At 36.8% G+C, this 22,015-nt stretch overlaps 1 pseudogene; it reads right to left on the bottom strand.

Annotated features, from left to right (window-relative positions):
- Window positions 1–22,015, bottom strand: part of LOC108705294 — a 225,650-nt pseudogene that overhangs the window by 107,545 nt on the left and 96,090 nt on the right.

Below are 22,015 nucleotides of genomic sequence, written 5' to 3'. Positions count from 1 at the left end.
CCATCAAGTAGAAAAACTGCATAACTTTGCAAGAAAGACACCGTTTTGGAACCCAAGTGGCCCCTGACATGCCAGCTGGACAAGGCAGATTAATGTAAACAAAAGCATTGTGTTCAACATAAACAGCGATACCTTTCCCCTGCAGTTGTGCAGTGTGCTTAGGTACTGAATAATGCTAAATATTATAAATTGTTTAAAGACAACACTACTGGTGCCAAAGCTTGGGAACAAGTATTTGGACAGCTATCAAATACTGTGTTTGCAGTAACGAATGAGGAAATGTATGAGGAATGTTTGTATTTAGCAAATGAGTAGAAGTTGTAAAAAAAGGCAGAAACTGAACATTATTTAGTTTTTTTCAATAATGACCATATAAGTCTAGACAAATTAAGAACAGTTTATTTTACTCTAATGTTTTTATCTTTTACCTTCAACCAAGTAGAGGACTGATGATCTTTATGTTGCTGGAGGAGGAGTAACAACTAGAATTCTGCAAATCTACAGTATTTCTGCTAAAGAAAGCAGGCAGAAAAACAAAAAAGGGACAAAAAACTGAGCAAGCACTGATGAATGTAAATGCATCTTAACAATGTTGGTTAGTAGCAAAGTATTTGTTTAACCTGAGCTGATAAACTGCTAACTACACAAGGGAATTTAGTGTCCCCATTGGTGCATCATGTGCAGATTGCAGCAGACTCTACTTAAGAATGTGTCTTCAATTGCAATGAAATGGTGGGAAAAGATGTTACATCGAATGTAAAAACACAATTTGTAGCCAAAATTTGCACACTCCAATGGTTTTTGCAAATAAGTCCTATAATCTCTGGTTTAAGCTTTCTACAGATGCTGGTTAGAAAGAATGACAATGGCAGCTTCAAAATTTTTTGAATAATAATAATAATTATTTGTATATACTGCTAAGCCTCAACAGAAGCAGACAACTGGGGCTTGCAATGAAATATACTCCACATACTGTAAGACTGAACTTCCAACCATTACTCTGCCAGCAAGTGAAAAGCAATCAGTAAATCAGCCTTTCTCTAGCAAAAGAATTGCAATAACTTTGTTTCATATTTTTTTATGAACTATGACATAATACTGTTAATACCACCTGCGTTCTTCTCACATTAGTCAGTACTTGACTGGATACGTTGAATAATAATTGAAACAAAGTAGTTAATCCAATGTGTTAATAAGTGCAGATGCTAATAACTAAATGTCACATGGATCAGTTACATCTACCAGGTTGTGGAAGAACTGTATAATATGAACAAAATACATTTGCTTAAATTGCATATCCTGCACAAGGCTTTAACATGTTACACCAAGCTCTGTATATCTATTCTGTATATCCTTAAATAAAGCTGCCCATACACATGCAGATTTTATGCTCTTGTACCAAAAACAATCGTTCATTGCTATTTACCGACCTACCACTAACCATTCAGATGAAATAAAGTAACACAAATAACAAATTAGACACTGTTTTGTCCATGAATTGACAGCAATTGTATGAAAATTATGTCGGACAAATAGTAGTGGCAGTCACCCATTGATATCATCAGATACAATACATGCAGAGATATTATCGTTAGCCGACAGAAATCTTCTAACCTGTCATTTTTATTTCTAAAGTCCACTGTTTACACTGCAAATATTTCAAAAATGAATTCCTGAACCACCAAGTGTATTTTTTTTTAGTTGTAATATTAGTATGTAGGCAGCCATCATGCCTGGTCATGTGATTTCAGAAAGAGAAAGTACATTAGGATGGAACTGCTTTCTGGCAGGCTGTTGTTTCTTCTACTCAATATAACTGGAGGAGTTGCAGTGGAACTTGGATTTTACCATTGAGAGCTGTTCTTATATCTACCAGGCAGCTGTTATCTTGTGTTAGGAGCTGCTATCTAGTTACCTTCCCATTGTTCTGTTGTTAGGCTGCTGGGGGGAAAGGGAAGGGGTGATATCACTCCAACTTGCAGTACAGCAGTGACTGCAGTTTATTAGAGCACGAGTCACATGACTGGGGGCAGCTGGAAAACTGACAATATGTCTAGCCCCATGTCAGATTATAAAATAAATATAAAAAAATCTGTTTGCTCTTTTGAGAAATGGATTTCAGTGCAGAAGTCTGGAACATCACTATTAACTGATGCATTTTGAAAAAGATTTTTTGTCTCATGACAGTATCCCTTTAAGTCAAAGGGAAAGAACGAAATAAAAAAACAGATCATGAAAGTTGACTTACAGCAAGGAACACCTACTACTACAGTATAAAATGAATTTCAGCAATTTTTGTTTTAGCGCTAAACTGCAGTTTAGGTCTCCCCATGGCTAGAAATATCAAACATGACAATGGTTGGGTAGCCCAGACAAATGATTTACTGTCAGGAGCCTTCATTATTAATTACTTATTACCAGTGCAGGGTCCAGGTTATTAAAGGGGAACTTTACAATATAAATATAATACAATAGCAATGGTTGGCATTTAAATTCTGCTTCTAATAATAACCTTACTGGGCAACATCATGAAAACCATAAACCAACAATCCACACATAGTTGTAAAGAAGAATAAAAATATGCATAGACATTACTACTGAAGAATTTAAATAGGTTAATACAGTTTTGGCCGATTTTGTCCTGAACCCTTGAGGGCAAATTTACTGAAGGGCGAAGTGGCTAACGCTAGCGAAAATTCGCCGCAATGATGTCATTTTGCCACTTCGCCAATTTACTAACAGTGTAGATAGACTAGCGCAACTTCGCACTCTAACGCCTGGCGAAGTTGCACTCTGGCAAAGAGAAGTTTTTTTTTCCTGAAAGTTACCTCTTTCGCCGGAGTTTACTTCGCCAGGTCAGAACAGGCGTAGTGCAATAGAGTAGATAGGAGTTTGTAAATAAAAAGTTGAAAAAAAAAAGCTTAAATGTGTGCTGTCCCATTATATAAATTATGCTTTCCAATAGATCCTTTCATCTATAAATAAAAAATGCAACAGATTCCTGTGCTTTTAATGACTAACTAATACACTTTTCACATATTCTACCACCAAATAGTAGCAATTATTGTAATGGATGAACATGTTCTGGGTTGTGTCTTCCTTTTGCTGCTATAGTAAGTTACAAATCACAACATAAGCATTCATCAGGGGGGTCTCCATCAAAACTTGCAGCATGAGAGGTTTTCTATGGTACAACACATAAGTATTTAAAAAAAAAAGTGAAAGAAACCAAGGTGTTAATCTCTGGCAAGCAAGTGGAATTGCTATGTATTCTGGAGAAAGAAAAATACATGTCCCCCTGCCTAAGAAGTGTTTTCTGTACATACAATAACCTCTAATTGATATGTGCTGGCCTATCAGTAAAAGCCTATTGTTTTCTCAATGACAGTTAATGGTGAAAATCTGTGAGCCCAAAGGAGTGACTCTCAAAGAAAACCAGTGAGAGTTGACAGCTCCACCTCTTGTGATTCCAGACCCCACTATATTAAAAAATGTCCTGCTGAGAACTTTTATTCAATTCATTTCCATATTGTAAACACAACGGGACCACTCCTGTTTATTTGTAGGTAGCTGAACCCTCGGGGCCCTCACAGCTGCACAAGAGCAGTATATGCCAACTCTATTTGTAGCCGTAACACAGGGCTGCCTCATTAAGTGACACTTTACTAATAAGAAAATAAGAATCTGTGCCTCTTTATTCTCTCCAAAGCTTGAAAGTTTAAGATTCTCTTCACCAGTATAGACACAATTTTATACAAATAATCCATATTTTTATAAATGAGGTCCTTTTTCTCTGTAATAATAATAAAATAGTACTTGATCCAAGCTAAGATATAATTAATTAATTGATTATAATTAAGCAAAACCAGCCTATTGGGTTTATTTAATGTTTACATGATCTTTTAGTTGAATTAAGGTATGAAGATCGATCCAAATGACAGAAAAATCCATTATCCAGAAAACCCCAAGTCCTGAGCATTCTCGATAACATGTGCCATACATGTACAGTATCTCCCTTTATAATAATCAATCATGAAAGGTATGATCCTAAATCTGTTCTACACAAGTTATAACCTAAATCTGATTTCTTATGGGGAAAGGCTCCTCACTAATATCATATGTGTGAATTAACAGCTGTAATGAAATATTGATTGTTGTCTGAAATGTGACAACATGGCCCCTATGGAGCAAGGTATAAAAAGAGGATATATATATATAGTTCTAGGTTTTTCAACAATTCTCCAGTTAAACAATTATATTAACATAAATAACAATTAGAGGTTTGTTTTGGACACACAATAAGTCATCCTGACTGCTAAATGTAAGATTTTTTTGTTATTGTGTGTTACCATGTTTTGTAAAAATAATGGAAGGTAAAAAGCTCTAGCAGTTTCACTAAGGGGGTTATTTATCAAAGTCCGAATTTATCTCAACATTTTCTGCTACAAACTCCGATCAAATCCGTTTCGGTTTTTTACGCTTATTTATTATTACATTTTCCCCAAAAAAAAACGCTTTGTGGGAAAAAAAATTCACGATTTTTTCTAATTTTTCTATCCGATTTTCACGTTTTATCTGGAAGTTTCACCTCAAACTTTGTGGTGTGGCACAAAACCCAGTGCACATCACAAAATCATTAGGACTTCTCCCATTGACTTATATGCAACCTCGACAGGTCTGAGATGCTGGATTTTCAGTTTCTGACTTTTCCATCTTCTGAGTTTAATAAAATCTAAAAAATTTCCTGCGATTTTTTAAAAGTACGATGTTATATAAAAAAAAAAATCATGAATTCTTGCATTCAGAGTTTAGTAGATAACCCCCTAATGTGACAAAGTATCCAGAAATTACTTTAGAGTAGCCCACTAAGTCACCTTCAATATAGCAGTCATGCAATCCATCCAGTAATATAAGTTCCCAGGAGACAAGCTGTGCGAGCTCAGAGGAAGGAAAAAGCAATGTATCAGGATAAGTGAGGAGAGATACTGTATGTTTGTTTCAGAAACACAACTATAGTTTATATAAACAACTTTCCATGTAGCCCTGGGCCAGCCATTTAAGCACAGGACAGACAGTAGATAATAGATAAGTTCTGAATAATCCCATTGTACACTACAGGGCTTATCTGTTATCTAATATGTATCTTGTGCCTTTTCTCCTTTTTCAGCTTTTAATGGCTGCCCCCATGGCTACACAGCAGCTTGTTAACACATACTACAGGCAGGTGGTTCCCGTGGATTCCAAATATAGGCTGTGATTGGCTATTGGTAGACCCTATGTGGACTGGCAGCCTACAGAAAGCTCTGTTTGGCAGTACACCTGGTTTTTATGCAATAAAAAAACATTTTTAAGACAGGAATTAAAAAATAAGCACCTACTTTAAGGGCCACTGGGAGCATTATGCAATGGGTTTCTATTATATCCAATAATAATTCTCTAAACGTACTTAAGAATTCTCAAGTTGGGTTAGTATATCCATTTAACAGAAACCTATAAGCACGGGGCAACTCAAAAATTATTTTCTTAGGAATCTTGGAACCCAAGATAATTAAAAGTGAGAAAAAAGTTGGAGTTAAAAACTCTACAATGAAAAAACACAAGAAGCATTAGTTGGATTTCTTACTGTCAGGCCAATTTCAGATCATCAACATGTACCTCCTACTAGACTCTGAAGCTTAGATAGACTTCCCCTTTAAGAAATAAAGCTATTTTTTAGGTCAAAGCAAACAACATAGAATTCCGTGTCTGCACCAAAAACAACAGAACACATTTCAGGGATAATATGTTTTTATGCCATGATTTTAATACTTTATTAGTAGGTTACATTAAGTGAAAACATTTCTGGCAGTGAATGAAATCATGTCTATTGTGCTTTAAATACAGGAAAATGCAATAAGCTGATTTATCATTTCAAATTCCATAAACAATGATGACTGGTGAGGGGTTAAAGAACACATCCAAGGAGAATACCTGACAAAATGAAGACATCTAAAGTAAAGTTTTACCTTTACTATAGAATGTTTAAGATGAACTCTATGTAACACTGTCTTCGAAGAAAAGACAAAGTGATCAATGCGAGAACGCATCAGGCTCCCTTGGACAGACCAATCAATGCAAGAAAGAACCTTGCCCAGGGCCTTATGCAAATAGAAACACGTTCTGCAACCTAGGGAGGGACCATGTGCAATAGATCAATGGGATCTGATAAAACCTTACAGATATATCAGCCTTAGACAGTAAATATATACCGGTAATGATAACTCCCTCATGTTTTCAATGAACTCTTAAACTGGGTTATTTTCAGCAGCATAAGGGCACCAGAAAGCTCACTAGGCTGATTACAGCACGAAGAAAGATTATATGAATAGTTATTTCAGCTAAACTGTTGCTGGTCTTCTTGGAGATCATTTTATTTTCAGACATGTTTTGCAGAGAATAAATCATAATGCTGGTCTTATGCTGGTCTTATGCTGGTTCTATTTTTACAGTTTGCAGAGAATAATTATTCCCTTAAAGGGCATGTAAAGTCTAAAATAGAATAAGGCTAGAAATGCTGTATTTTGTATACTAAATATAAACATGAACTTACTGCACCACAAGCCTAATCAAACAAATGATTTATGCTTTCAAAGTTGGCTACAGGGGGTCACCATCTTGTAACTTTGTTAAACATCTTTGCAAGACTAAGACTGTGCACATGCTCAGTGTGGTCTGGGCTGCTTAGGGATCGTCATAAACAAAGCTGCTTGAGTTCTGCATGGCTGGTAAGTAAGGCGGGGGCTCCCCCTGCTGTTCATAAGTATGATTGTTTCCCTGCTCAGCAGTTAGGGACCATCTGACAATTCCTATCCACAGCAGTAAATGAAGGGAAAATATCACTGCATACAGTCAGGTTTCTTATAAAAATAGTACACATTTTTAAATTAAAGTATATTGGAAATAGGTTTCTTTTTCATTAAAGAAAGTAAAAAAGGGATTTTATTTTTTTGCCTTTACATGCCCTTTAAATAAGTTATGTCAATGGTTCTGAACACCATGGAAAACCCTGACAAGTAAGTAGCTGTATTTAAAAAAAAATCCACTAGTGTGCATAGTTCTATTATGGGTCATATAACATATTTAAATTACTCACCTCTATTAAGGCAGGGCTATCAGTAAAACATCCTTTAAAGGACAAGTAAAGCCCCCAAGAAATGCAGCCCAGCAGTGCCCATACTTTGCTAATGAGAGGTCTACTCTTAGTGATGTTGTCCCATTAGGATCCACATCCATCAAAACATTAGCATTCTGTTCCATGGAAAATATTACTTAAATATTGATTAATGAGAACATGTATATTGCTATATTTAACAAGCAACTATTTCTTATGGAACCTTAACATAATACAATAACATAATAACAATATCTGAATTAAAGGCATGAAATAGGACAGTGATATAGACAAGTTGTTTTTTGACAGTGTCTTGAGATCAACTGATCACCAGCTAAAAGTCTACTGGTAGATCCCGATCGACCTTTTGGACACCCCTGATTTTGCCTATATTTTTTTTACTCCACTGCATATTTAATTGCACTATTTGGCTATAAGTATTTGGCCACCCCCTTTAAAGCGATATTGACACATTTCTATGATATTTAGGAACGTGTCAATATTATTACAGGGATGGGATCCATTATCCAGAAGCACGTTATCCAGATAGCTCAGAATTACGAACTCCATAGACTCCATTTTTTTTAAATTACATTTTTAAAAAAATTATTCCCTTTTTCTCTGTAATAATAAATCAGTACCTTGTACTTGATCCAAACTGAGGGGGTTATTTATTCAATTCTGAATGCAAAGATCATGAAAAACTTGTGATTTTGTTTTATAAAAATCACAAAAATCCGAATCTGAAAATACGGCATCTCCTACCTGTCGAGGTTGCATATAAGTGAATGGGAGAAGCCCCAATGATTTTTTTGATGTGCGCTGGGTTTCGTTCAATACCCTAAAGGGTTTTTCGGGTGAAAAATCCGAAAAAATTGTGAAAATCAGAGGAAAAATCTGAAAAATCGTGAAAGTCTGATTTTTTCCTGCAAATCAAATTTTCGGGTAAACGCAATAATAAATAAGCATAAAAAACCTGAGTGGAGTTTGTAACAGAACATATTGAGATAAATTCGGACTTTGATAAATAACCCCCCAAGATCTAATTAATCCTTATTGGAGGCAAAGTCACCCTTCTGGGTTTATTTAATCTTTAAATTATTTTATGGTAGACTTAAAGTATGAAGATCCAAATTACAGAAAGATCTGTTATCTGGAAAACCCCAGGTCCTGAGCATTCTGTAAACCAGGTCCCATACCTGTACTACTGTAACAGTTGTGGCATGAAAATCTAGGAAGCCAAAAGACCCCCAAAAGCCACCCACAGCCTTGCAGTACTGAATGACACTCTGACACAGAAAAAGAATCCTCTGCAGTCAGTCCTGCTGTGCCAAAGAAAGGTTCCAAAGAAAATCATACCATTGCCTAGCTTAACCTTATTACTTCTCTTGTTGCAGAATCAAAGGAAAAATAAACCCACTAGCAGCAATATTCCGTCTAATTCTCTCTTGGCTATGTGAAAAAATAAATAAAATGGTATGCTCACCTCAGAATTAATACAAACGTTTTCACACAAAATTCTTTGGGCAGTTTTGCTAAATGGCGAAGTGACTAACGCTGGCGAAAATTTGCCAGCGTGACGTCGTTCGGACACTTCGGCGATTTACTAACGGGTACAGGCGTAATTCGCTAGTGAAAGAGACAGACTTTAGCGATCATTTGCACTCTATCACCAGGCAAATTTTTGCTCTGGCGAATGGACATAACTCCGCAAGATCACTAAGATGCGGATTTACCTCTTTTGCCAGACTTGCCTCTTTCCCGCCGTATGCAAATTAGCCAACGCTAGCGCATCTTCGCTTTGGTTGCCAAAGTAACGCTAGTGAAAATTTGCCAGTGTTCGGCGCCCTGGATGCAACTTTGCATCTTAGTAAAGTAGCGTTGTCTAAGCGAATTTTCGCCTGGCCGAAGTGTTGCGATGGCTATGACACCATCACTGGTGAATTTTCACCAGTTAGTGAATCTGGCCCTTTGTGTGCACCACAATATGTAGTGTGCTCTGGCCCCAATATCTGTGTGAGTGTGCACAAGCCCATACCTTAGAGCAGTGGTCCCCAACCTTTTTAACGCGTGAGCCACATTCATGTATAAAAAGAGTTGGGGAGCAACACAAATATGAAAAAGTCCCTTGCGCTGCCAAATAAGGGCTGTGATTGGCCATTTGGTAGCCCATATGTGGACAGGCAGCCTACAGGAGACTCTACTTGGCACTATACGAAGTTATTAAGCAATTAAAACTTGCTTCCAAGCCTGGAATTCAAAAATAAGCACCTGCTTTGATGCCACTGAGAGCAACATCCAAAGGGTTGGGGAGCAACATGTTGCTCGCGAGCTACTGGTTGGGGATCACTGCCTTAGAGGGACCATTGACTAGCAGATAGTGAGAATAATAAAGGTGGCTAAAAGAAAAGCTCAATGTTATGTTAATCCTGAATACAATTTTCTGACAGAGCTTATTCACCAAACTCTTACCAAAAGTACTAGGGCAAAAGTAACTGATTGCTGGGGGTGGTCGGAGTAAAGAATTTGCAGATCTTTGGTGTTACTTACCTGATTTTGCTATTCCTTTTTACCGTGTGCTTCATATGGTCACTAAGCTCCAAGTTCATTTCTAGTAGCCTTATAAATTAAAACATGGGTGATAAAAACACACAGATACATATATGAACAGACAGCCATACACATATACCTACCCATACTTACACAAAACTAACTGTTGCCTGGATGTCCCCAATATATATCCCTATTACATTATTGGAGAGCTACCATATACTAGTAAACCGTTCTTAAAGCGATGCTGAAACCAGCAAAATAACCTTTTTTTATATCCATCATAGCATTATAGCATGCTATTTATAATTTTGCCATAAAAGTATTTGTCTGATGCTTTTACTTTACATTTCTTACCCCCATGTTCCTGTATGAGGGGGCTGCCATATATGTGCAGCTGGAGTCGGTTAGTATTAGAAACTCTAACTGGCAGACTGAGAAGGGACAGTCAGGTTGACAAAATGGTCAGGTTTAGGAACTTTAAGTTATAATTACTTACAAAAGCAGAACTATCAGCAAAAAACGATAAACGTGACCTATAGGTACCTTTTAATTTAGATAGAAGTTTAGAAAAGTTTTAGGGGCCGATTCACTAACTTCGAGTGAAGGATTCGAAGGTAAAAAACTTCGAATTTCGAAGTTTTTTTTGGGATACTTCGACCATCGAATGGGCTACTTCGACCTTCGACTACGACTACGACTTCGAATCGAAGGATTCGTAGTAAAAATCGTTCGACTATTCAACCATTCGATAGTCGAAGTACTGTCTCTTTAAAAAAAACTTCGACCCCCTAGTTCGCCATCTAAAAGCTACCGAAGTCAATGTTAGCCTATGGGGAAGGTCCCCATAGGCTTGGCTAACTTTTTTTGATCGAAGGATATTCCTTCGATCGTTGGATTAAAATCCTTCGAATCGTTCGATTCGAAGGATTTTATCGTTCGATCGAAGGAATTATCCTTCGATCGTTCGATTGAACTATCTGCGCTAAATCCTTTGACTTCGATATTCGAAGTCGAAGGATTTTAATTCCCAGTCGAATATCGAGGGTTAATTAACCCTCGATATTCAACCCTAAGTGAATCGGCCCCTTGGTGTCAGTATCGCTTTAACTGTTCCATTCCTACATTGTGCATAAAGTTTAGAGTCGCACACGCATTTTACGCATTTTGGTAAGTTAAACATTCCACAGGTAAATAATGGGCAGCAGGTAGAAGTTCTAAATCAATACTTTTTGTATTGACAAAATATCCTACTCCAATTAACTTTGCAATCGGTCTTCATTTAAAAAAAAAAAGAAGTCATTTTTAAATCATTTACCTTTCTATTCTACATTTTTCCAGCTTTCAAATCGGGGTCAGTGACTTCAGGCAGCCAACAACTCTGCTTTGTGAGGCTACAATTTTATTATTCTTAATGTTACTTTATATTATATTTATTTCTATTCAGTCCATCTCCCTTTCATATTCCAGTCTCTCATTAAAGGAAAACTATACCCCCAAAATGAACACTTAAGCAACAGATAGTTCATATCATATTAAGTGGCATATTAAAGAATCATACCAAACTGGAATATATATTTAAGTAAATCTTGCCCTTTTACATCTCTTGCCTTGAGCCACCATTTCGTGATGGTCTCTGTGCTGTCTCAGAGATCACCTGACCAGAAATACTTCAACTCTAAGGGGCCGATTCACTAAATTCGAGTGAAGGATTCGAAGTAAAAAAACTTCGTATTTCGAAGTATTTTTTGGGCTACTTCGACCATCGAATGGGCTACTTCGACCTTCAACTACGACTAAAAATCGTTCGACCATTCGATAGTCGAAGTACTGTCTCTTTAAAAAAAATTTCGACCCCCTAGTTCGGCAGCTAAAAGCTACCGAAGTCAATGTTAGCCTATGGGGACCTTCCCCATAGGCTTTCCTAGTTTTTTTGATCGAAGGATATTCCTTCGATCGTTGGATTAAAATCCTTCGAATCGTTCGATTCGAAGGATTTTATCGTTCGATCGAAGGCATAATCCTTCGATTGTACGATCGCAGAATTTGCGCTAAATCCTTCGACTTCGATATTCGAAGTCGAAGGATTTCAATTCCTAGTCGAATATCGAGGGTTAATTAACCCTCGATATTCGACCCTTAGTGAATCAGCCCCTAACTGTAACAGGAAGAAGTGTGGAAGCAAAAGACACAACTCTGTCTGTTAATTGGCTCATGTGACCTAACATGTATGGTTTGTTGGTATGTTTGTGAGTACAGTGAATCCTACGATCCCAGGGGGCGGCCCTTATTTTTTAAAATGGCAATTTTCTATTTATGATTACCCAATGGCACATACTACTAGAAAAGTATATTATTATGTAAATGGTTTATTTACATGAAGCAGGATTTTACATATGAGCTGTTTTATGCAATATCTTTCTATAGAGACCTACATTGTTTGGGGGGTATAGTTTTCCTTTAAATCACTGCCTGGTTGCTAAGGTAAACAAGCCACTAGCAACCAGATACAGTAGCTGTTACAATCCCAAACTGGAGAGCTTTTGATCAAGCATAATAATGAAAAACCACAAAAAGTGAAAAAAGAATACAAACTGTAATTCTAATTTATATAATTAATGATTAGCCATACTAAAATTTAAAGTAAAAGCCATACATAGTTTAAGTTTACTTTGAGTATGTTATAGGCTGATTTAAGCAACTTTTTAATGAGTTTACATTATTCATTTTTTTGTAGTTTTTTAATTATTTGCCTACGTCTTCTGACGTTTTCCAGCTTTCAAATGGAGATCCCTGACCCCATCTAAAAACAAATGCTCTATAAAGCAAAATATTTAGTTATTTCTACTTTTTATTACTCATCTTTCTATTTAGGCTTCTCCTATTCATATTCCAGTCTTCTATTCAAATCAATGCATGGTTTCTAAGGTAATTTGGACATTAACAACCAGATTGCTGAAGTTGCAAACTGGAGAGCCTCTGAATAAAAAGCTAAATAACTCAAAAACCACAAATAATGAAAAATGAAAACCAATTGCAAATTGTCTCAGAATATCACTCACTACATCATACTAAAAGTTAATTTAAATGTGAACAACCCCTACATGTTAAGGTGAACAAATAATCCCATCAAGCAAAAAGCCTTCAGAGAAGAGTCATTTTGAATAGTGATGGGCGAATTTGTCCCGTTTCGTCGAAAAATCTGCGAATTTCCCGTGACGTTTCACGAATTTATTCGCCGGCAGCGAAACGCGGGAATTCGCCGTGAATTCCCGTCTGGCAAATAAATTCGCCCATGGCTAATTTTTAATATAATAGTTAATGAGTAGGGAAACCCTGGGGCTATTGGGCAGTCCAACACAAAACTCCCCAATTCTCCAGTTCAAGTGATCAATTTGAAAAAGAGGAAAAAGAGAAAAAAGAAGATAAAGAGGAATACATTTATGTATAATAAAGTACAGTTATCTCTCCCCACATAAAGGGAGTTAAAGGGAATCTCTAGGCTTTTGTAACAAGTTTATATCATTCTTTTCCTGTCGTTTATATTAATTTAACTTTTCGTGCCATGGGTTACACAATCCTTGAGATTATTGTATCAGCATTTTCTTTGATATGTATCCATGTTTGTTGGGAACTGCTGAATAGCATATAACTACATGCAGTATACCCAGCAAAATCATGAAACAGGGATGAAATGCAGTAAATATATATTTATGTTGGTTGAGAGGGAAGTGAAGGTCAGTATTTTCCCACTCGTACAAATCACTGTTTTTTTTTTTTGCAAATGAAAACATTAAGAGGTCTTCAATGCTCAACACATATAAATGTTTCCTGATTCCTTTATGATTTTACATCTAACATTTCATACATGACTAGCTTTAATTTAACACTGCAGGATTTATTCCTTTTCACTGATGATATTATCAGTAACTTTAGAAGCCCAGCAACATATCTTTACATCTGTAGTAAAAAAAATTATTATGCTACGTGCTACAAATGCTTTTTGCTACAACATGAACATGACAACAGCAATTCAATACATGTGTTATAAGAGAGAATTCAAATGTTTACATGTACATTTCTTTATTCTATGTTTTTTTTTGTTTTTTTTTTTTAAAGCATGACACAAAATAGATATTCATTCTTAGGGGATTCTCTGGAAAGTTGGGGGTCAGGATAATCAATATTACTTTGGGGTTAAAATGGATAAAGAAGCTTCAGGAGATATTAAAGTTGAGAGAAAACAGTTGACTACAGTTTATCCAGGATAACTTCGGTATACAGAATTGCTCTTAAAATAGATCAAAATAAAACAATCACAGCCTTACATAAGTATTTAAGAGAATGCATTCAAGACTATAATTTATGAAGATAATTACAAGGCAAATTGGTCTAGCAGCAATTTGATTGCCTTGGCTGAATTTAGAAGGAATTTATTTTTCTTCCTTGAGGCATTACTGACAAATGTAGTTTTAACACAGAATGCGTTGGTGCTGGACTTGGCATTCGAAGACTGTTTAATGTTACTAAACCCGTGGGGGCACATTTACTTAGCTCGAGTGAACGATTAGAATAAAAAATACTTCGGATTTTGAAGTTTTTTGTTGGCTACTTCGACCATCGAATTGGCAACTTTGACTACGACTTCGACTTCGAATCCAACGATTCGAACTATAAATTGTTCGAATATTCGACCATTTGATAGTCGAAGTACTGTCTCTTTAAAAAAAACTTTGACTACCTACTTCACCACTTAAAACCTACCGCGCATCAATGTTAGCCTATGGGGAAGGTCCCCATAGGCTCTCTAGCCAGTTTGTGATCGAAGGAAAATTGTTCGATTGATGGATTAAAATCCTTGGAATCATTCGTTTCGAAGGATTTAATCGTTCGATCGAGCGATTATTCCTTCGATTGTTCGATCGAACGAATTGCGATAAATCCTTCGACTTCGATATTCGAAAGATTTAACTTTGAGGGTCGAATATCAAGGGTTAAATAACCCTCGATATTCGACCAATAGTAAATGTACCCCCAAGTGTTTAAATTGTATGCAGTCTGCACGGAAATTATTCCACTGATTTTGTGTTTATATGCCTAATTCTAACGAGTTGAGATAATATCATTCTTACCCTTCATCCTGAGATGGCATCTGGTAAACAGGCACCTTCCTTCAAAAGTAGCATGTGGCAAATCAACAAAAATTGCTTGATTTGTACACTTTGTAAATACATACCAAAGTATATTATTATGAAAATGGTTTATTTACATGAAACAGGGTTTTACATATGAGCTGTACATATATATATAGGAAGTCTTAATTTCTGAAACAACTTGGACACCAATTTATACACTTTATAATGATGGTATATTGTGGTAGCATTGAATGCAATGACATATTATGGTGTGTACACAATTTTTTCCAATCAGTTTAATGCTAAGCTCAAGCTATATCTCACATGTCTAAGAAAGTGCCTAAAAGATACAGTATTTGACCACAATTAATTCAATGAGTCCTGTGGCTTAATAATTAAGACTCAGGAAACCTATCCATAAGAGTGATTTTCTGACACGTGAAACCCAAACATTGCTAGTGCTTAAAATCCTAGTATCCCTTGTGTTAAAATGTAGTTTGTGTTCTTTTAGTCAAGGTCAGTATAATGGTTCCCTAGAGATTTAATAACAGTGTACAAGTCACTCAAAGGCTCAAGAGCACTTGAAGATGAAACATGTAATACATACCACCTACGGATGTTTTCTGATGAACTGGTGTAGGAAGTTTAAAAAAAACAAACAAACCTCTTGGCTGTTCAAGTAACAAAACAAACATTAAATAAAAAAGTAAATACAATAAGGATTAATTTCAGCAAGCTACTGTTAAAATGTAAAAGAATTATTAGATTTAGGTGGTGTGCGATTTACCTGACTCAGTAAGAAGCAAATGTAAATATAGAGAACATTGCCCATGGAACAGAACACAAGAACGTTTGTGAACAGCTGAAGGATCAGTAATGAGAATATATTGCAGGTTATTATATCACATTAAAGGTCATGTAACTTTAACTATTAGTTGAAACAGAGCTACCCATGTGATTGCTTTGATAATGATCCACTCTGGGCATTTCTGAGAAGTTATTATTTCTTACCATGTAGGGTGAAGTATAGGAGTACAGATACACATATAATTAGAAGGGAGACTTCCCAATACCCACTACCAACATATAAGAACAACTTAATGTGGGACTTGCAGGGCACTTGAGTAAATATAAACGACATAGTACAAATCTAGTCCAAAGAACCTCCTGCTATAGAATACAAAGCACTCTTGTGCTTTTGGGATGATGGCAGCGAAAAGAAGCCACACAAGCTTCATTTTTTCTTCAGTGCAAATTCTGACATTATAAATTGTTCATAATGATCACTGCTGGAGGTGCAGCGTACTCCTTTTTACAACATGAGCTCAATAAATTGGAGCAGAACATACTTACTGCCTATTGTTCTAATTAAAGGGGTACTTCACCTTTAAGTTAACGTTTAGTATGTTATAGAATGGTCAACTCTAAGAAACATTTTAATTGGTCTTTATTATTTATTTATTTTATAGTTTTTAAATTATTTGTCTTCTTCTTCTGACTTTCTCCAGCTTTCAAATGGGGGTCACTGACCCCATCTAAAAACAAATGCTCTGTAAGGCTACAAATGTATTGTTATTGCTACTTTATATTACTCTTTCTCTTCAGGCCTCTCCTATTCATATCCCTCTTATTCAAATCAGTGCATAGTTGCTAGGGTACTTTGGACCCTAGCAAGCAGACTCCTGAAATTGCAGATTGGAGAGCTGCTGAATAAAAAGCTAAATAGCTCAAAAACCACAAATAACAAAACATGAAAACCATTTGCAAATTACCTAAGAATATCACTCTCTACATCATACTAAACGTTAACTCAATATGAACAATCCCTATAAGAAATAACTATAGGTTTGTTTATATTTCTTGCACTTAACAGGGCAAGAGATAAAATTGACAGTAAATCCCATTTCAGCATCCTGATTCGCATAATAAAATATCCTTCCCTGAAGAGGCTGTACTGTCATCTACTTTACATTTTTTAAATGTAAGGTTGTATGCTTTTTAAGCAAGTGGTTTAATACAAGGTTTCTAATATTAATAGATTTAGTAAAAGGCTGATTTAGGGTCTGTTCCCTGGATCAAATGTCAAGGGTCTAATAGATTATGGGTTTGAAGTAATATGGGACAACACAACATGTAGAAGGATTTTAGATGAAACGTAAAAGAGAGACAGAACAGTAATTAGACAGACAGAATGGGTCAAGCATTGATTTTGTAACGGATAATTTTGACACAGATCTGTTTGAATAGAGAAGTAAAGAGTTGAAGAGTAAGAGCTGGAGTAAGATCAGCAGTGCACTAAATAGAAATGTAGACATTGGACCAAGAGAGCGAGTTGTGAGTAGCAAAGACATAAGATAAGAACTCCAGAAACTCTGGCAGCAAATATAAGATTGAAGGAATTAAAGCAGACACAAAGGCATTTAGGAAGGATTTGTGTTAGTAGTTATCCAGAAAGCTCCAGGTCCAGAGTATTCTGGATAACAAACACATAACGCTCACACATTGCGCAAGAAAAGTCAGTTGGATGCACAGTATATCACGGTTTCCAAAACTAAAGGTAAATATAAATAGAGAATTGTATGCGCTTCCTGTAATAAAACTTTCACCAGACCTTAAGTCTCTGTTTCACTAGAATGCCTTTCTTGTCTCTTAGGTTAAATATAGATGAGCCTCTTAGCTGTAGAAGCGAATGCCGTTTTCTCCCTGGAAACAAAATAGCACCTCGCCAATCAACCTCCGAAACAAAACAAGAGAGAGAGTAAACACAGTTGTACACTGTCACGGTATAAGCGCAGGTTCCCTGCTTGATTACTACTCACTGAATCCTCCCGAATTCAGTCACGTATCGGTGCTTATCCACAGTGCAGCTTCGTTTTCAATCCATTCGGTTGCCTCTCGTTCCACTGTCCCCAGGGCCGGATTTACATAGCGGACGTCCCTAGGCCCACTGCAATTTGTCGCCCCTGTCCCCTCCCCTTTATTCGTGCAAATTTTCATGGAGATTGTATCTCCAGCGCATCCCCAGTGTTTTTGAACCAATGTGGGTGTGGTTGGGCAGCATACCGCCCCCCTAAAATCCTGCCACCCTAGGCCCAGGCCTAGGTGGCCTTCCCACAAATCTGGGCCTGACTGTCCCACATGCGCTGATGCACTTCCTGAATGCTCTATCTCAGCTACAGAAGCTCTGTCCATCCAGACAGCGAGTTACAACGCTGTGTACTGGGAAATCGTTTTGGGCAAGACAGGAAAAAAGGCTCAAGAATACGGTTTTAAAATTTATTACAGAAATAGTATACACTTAGGGGCATATCTATCAAAGGTCGAAGGTCGAAGTTAGAAAAACTTCAAACTTCAAATTCAAAAAGACCAATCGAATGAAGGGTTTTTTGGGGTCGAAGTGGACCGAATTCGTACTTAGTTTAGAAGTTTTTTTAACTTTGACTTTTGATCTCCCAAACTCCCCCAATTACCTCCATACAGGTTCTAGGAGATCCCCCATAGGCTAAAACAGCACTTCGGCAGCTTTTAGGTGGCGAATGGTCAAAGTTTTAAAGAGATAGTACTTCAAAAAAATTCTACCCTTTCGAATTTCAAAGTTTTTTCAAATTCTAATCGAAGTATGACTATTCCCTAGTCAAAGTACACAAAAAATAGCTCAAAATTCGACGTTTTTCACTTCAAAACTTCACCTCGACCTTTGATAAATCAGCCCCTTACTCTTAAAACTGAAGTTCTTGGCCTAATGGGTTTCATGAAAATTTCACTTCATCAGAGGCTGAGTGGCGAGGTGCTATTTTGTTTGGAGGGAGAAAACGGCATTCGCTTCAACAGCTAAGAGGCGCATCAATATTTAACCTAAGAGACACTAAAGGCGTTCTAGCGAAAGAGGCACTTAACGTCTGGTGAAAGTTTTATCACAGGAAGCGCATACAATTCTCTATTTATTTTTTATTTAAACTTTTTTATTGTATTTTCAAAAACAAATAGCATATTTAGCAAAGAAACTGTGCATAATATGGTATGTTCGTTATGACAGATTGGGTATACAAATATCATTGTTCCACGAGTGTATCAATCAAATTCAATCACTGTCAACAAGGTTTCTTGATATCTGTATAACACAATAAATTTTGAAAATAGACAGTTGGAGTAGGAGACAGAATAGAAAGAAAGATGGGAAGAGGAAAGAGTAAGAAACATTGGAGAGAGGGAAAGGAGGGGGTAGAGGGAGCTTCTTTATCATGTCATTTGCGACAGTTAGGAGGTAGTTGTCATCAATACAGATACATGAGTTGGGAAGAGAGAAGAGGAGGAGGGGGCGAGTATCTTTTTCTTTTTTCATTTCGCCTTCTTGCTTTGGAGGTGCTAATTAAGTTCTCCTCTGAGGGAGTTTTCTGCCCACCATTTGGTACATCTGAAGGGGGCCAGTAATTTTTGCTGTTTTTGTCCTTCCAATGTGTCAAGGTATTTGCTCCAAATATCAAAGAAAAGTGAGCCTTTGAGTTCCTTGTCTTGTAATGCCAAGACCCATTGGAGTTGCATTGTATACAATAATTTGCGGTTCCAAAGTTGCGTTGGAGGTGGTTGCGCGTTAGTCCAATATTCCAAGATGGTCTTAACTGTGGTTAGTACCATTATATCTGCGAGTCTGAGGTTACCTTTGAAGGTGTTGTCAGTGGGTGTGGGATACAAACCCAACAGAATTTGTGGGTCTGCTCGGGTTACTATGATTCCACACCAACTTGCAATATGTGATAGAACTGTATTCCATAAAGCATTTAATTTAGTACATGACCACAATGCATGCTCTAGAGAGGCGTCCGCATGATTGCACTTTGCGCATTTGGGCGTCTGTGTTAGGCCAATTCAATTCTCTATTTATATTCTGGATAACAGGCCCCATACCTGTACTACATTGCAAACTTAGCTTACATGTGTTATATTTTCCAGCCATGCTTTGAGCATTAACTTTATATAACAATTGTTCACTGGAGAAATAAAGCCTTGAAACCCCACATAAACAATAAAACAGGCTGTAAAATGGTTAACTCCCTATTAAAATTGAAAGGGAATAGTGAAACTGTAAATAATATTGTTCTTTTCAGGCTACAGCGTGAAAAATGATAGTACTTTATGTTCCCCTATTTAAATCAAGCTTTGATGCTAGATCATGTACGCTATAGCACAGTCATTGGGGGAAAACACTATATAAATAAACGCCGAGTGCTTCCCACTAGAAATCTGCCTAAAAAGAAATAAAAGTCCGATTTTTCATGCACTGATCCTGATGCTGCCTCCTCCCTGAGTGATACCCAATCTAAGAATAACATATTCATAGCTTGAGTTTTTTTTACACTCGCCCAGCAGTGTGTGAAAAGTGCAGTTAACAAGAAAATGAAGTACATAATGGAAAAGTCACACATGGGCAACTCGTAGGCTGCATATTTACAAGGTGATTTTTAGCATGGGAGCCCCATTTAAAAGAGAGAGCATAAACATGCTCTTCTCCTATTACAACAAAAGGCATATTAAGTAAATATACTGCTCAGATCTTACTTTGCATGACAGATATGTGATGTGCCTGTGGTTATATTATATTCTTCCTCCCATGCATGCACCACCTGCAGAGACTGTAGTGTACAGAAGGAAGCCCTCACTGGGACCCATCTTGTCTCACTGACAAAGCTCCTTTTAAACTTCTTACTTACTCTGGCCACTTCTAGGGATGGGGAGAAGTTAACTCAGCTTGTGATAATTTCACAGGCACTGAGCACTGTGACCCCCAGCAACCTCACAGGTCATAAGTCAAGTCTTGTTCTAAAACATCTGTGTGGCTTATTATGAAAGAAGAACAAAAGTGGAGGCACATCCACCAGCATGATGAGAGCGACAAGCAAAGAAGCCCTGACACTCGAGTCATCTGTTGTGCAGAGCAGCTCTGCCTTGGGACTGGTTTGAATGATAGTGGACCTTCGTTTCATTGCTAAGGGACTGAGGGGGTTAATGAGAAGTCTGAGCATGGGAATGAAAGTAATCAATCAGAACTTCATGTCTGTGTGCAAGTAATTCTAAAATAAAATGACACAAGTGTATTGCAGGTAAAAAGGAAAATATTTACAATATTTACAGGATCAAAACTCACAGAGCATATAAGACTCGTTGCTGCTGAGAACGAACCAGAAAAGCAGTTACGTTTGTAACCAATAATTAGCCCCACTTCTGGACAATTTTTTGGAAAATACACAGGGGGTTACTTGTTAAAGTCCGAATGAAAAAAAAAATCTACTCTAAAAAATCCAAATGTTTAGTGGAAAAAAAACCTTGAATTTTTTGGGAATTTATTAAACCCAGAGGGTGTTAAAAGTCCTGAAGATATCCTGATCTGCACTGTATTTTGTGCAACAAGCCGAAGATTTTGTGGTTTTCAGGCAAAATATGCCTGTATTTATGCATATTCATATACAAATATATATATTACTATGGATGGATATCAGCACTCACGAAAAAAAGGATGAATGATTGCCTGTGTGCAGTCCTCGAAGTATCAAATAGTTATATGGTCCACAGAAGTTGCACTCACAGGTCTAAAGTCAGTGATCCCCAAACCGTAGCTCATGAACAACATGTTGCTCTCCAACCCCTTGGATGTTGCTCCCAGTGGCCTTATTTTTGAATTCCAGGCTTGTAGGCAATAAAAACCAGGTGTACTTCCAAACAGAGCCTTAATGTAGGTTGTCAATCCACATAGGGGCTACGAAATAGCCACTTATTTTGCCCAACAAGAACATTTTCCATGCTAGTGTTGCTCCCCACCTCCTTTTACTTCTGAATGTTGCTCATGGGTAAGGCCATGAGAGTGCGACTTCATGAACCACACATATATATATATATATATATATATATATATATATATATATATATATATATATATATATAATCCAAACAGTTTAGCATACCACTGGAGCAATTGACCCAGGTGCTACCAATTACGGCTGCATACAAAATCCAAAAAGGTAAGGTGCACACTGGGATCCTTTGTAGCTTTTTAAAAAAGAAATTTTATTAAAAAAGAAATTTTATTAAATACATGTTAAACATGTATTTAATAAAATGTATTTTTTTAAAAAGCTCCATGTGTGCACCTTACCTTTTTGGATTTTATATATATATATATATATAT

This window comes from Xenopus laevis, chromosome 1S, assembly GCF_017654675.1.
Source record: "Xenopus laevis strain J_2021 chromosome 1S, Xenopus_laevis_v10.1, whole genome shotgun sequence".
In the NCBI taxonomy this organism is placed as follows: Eukaryota; Metazoa; Chordata; class Amphibia; order Anura; family Pipidae; genus Xenopus; species Xenopus laevis.
The sequence above is the reverse complement of the archived record's forward strand: the minus strand, read 5'-3'. Positions and strand labels throughout refer to the sequence as shown.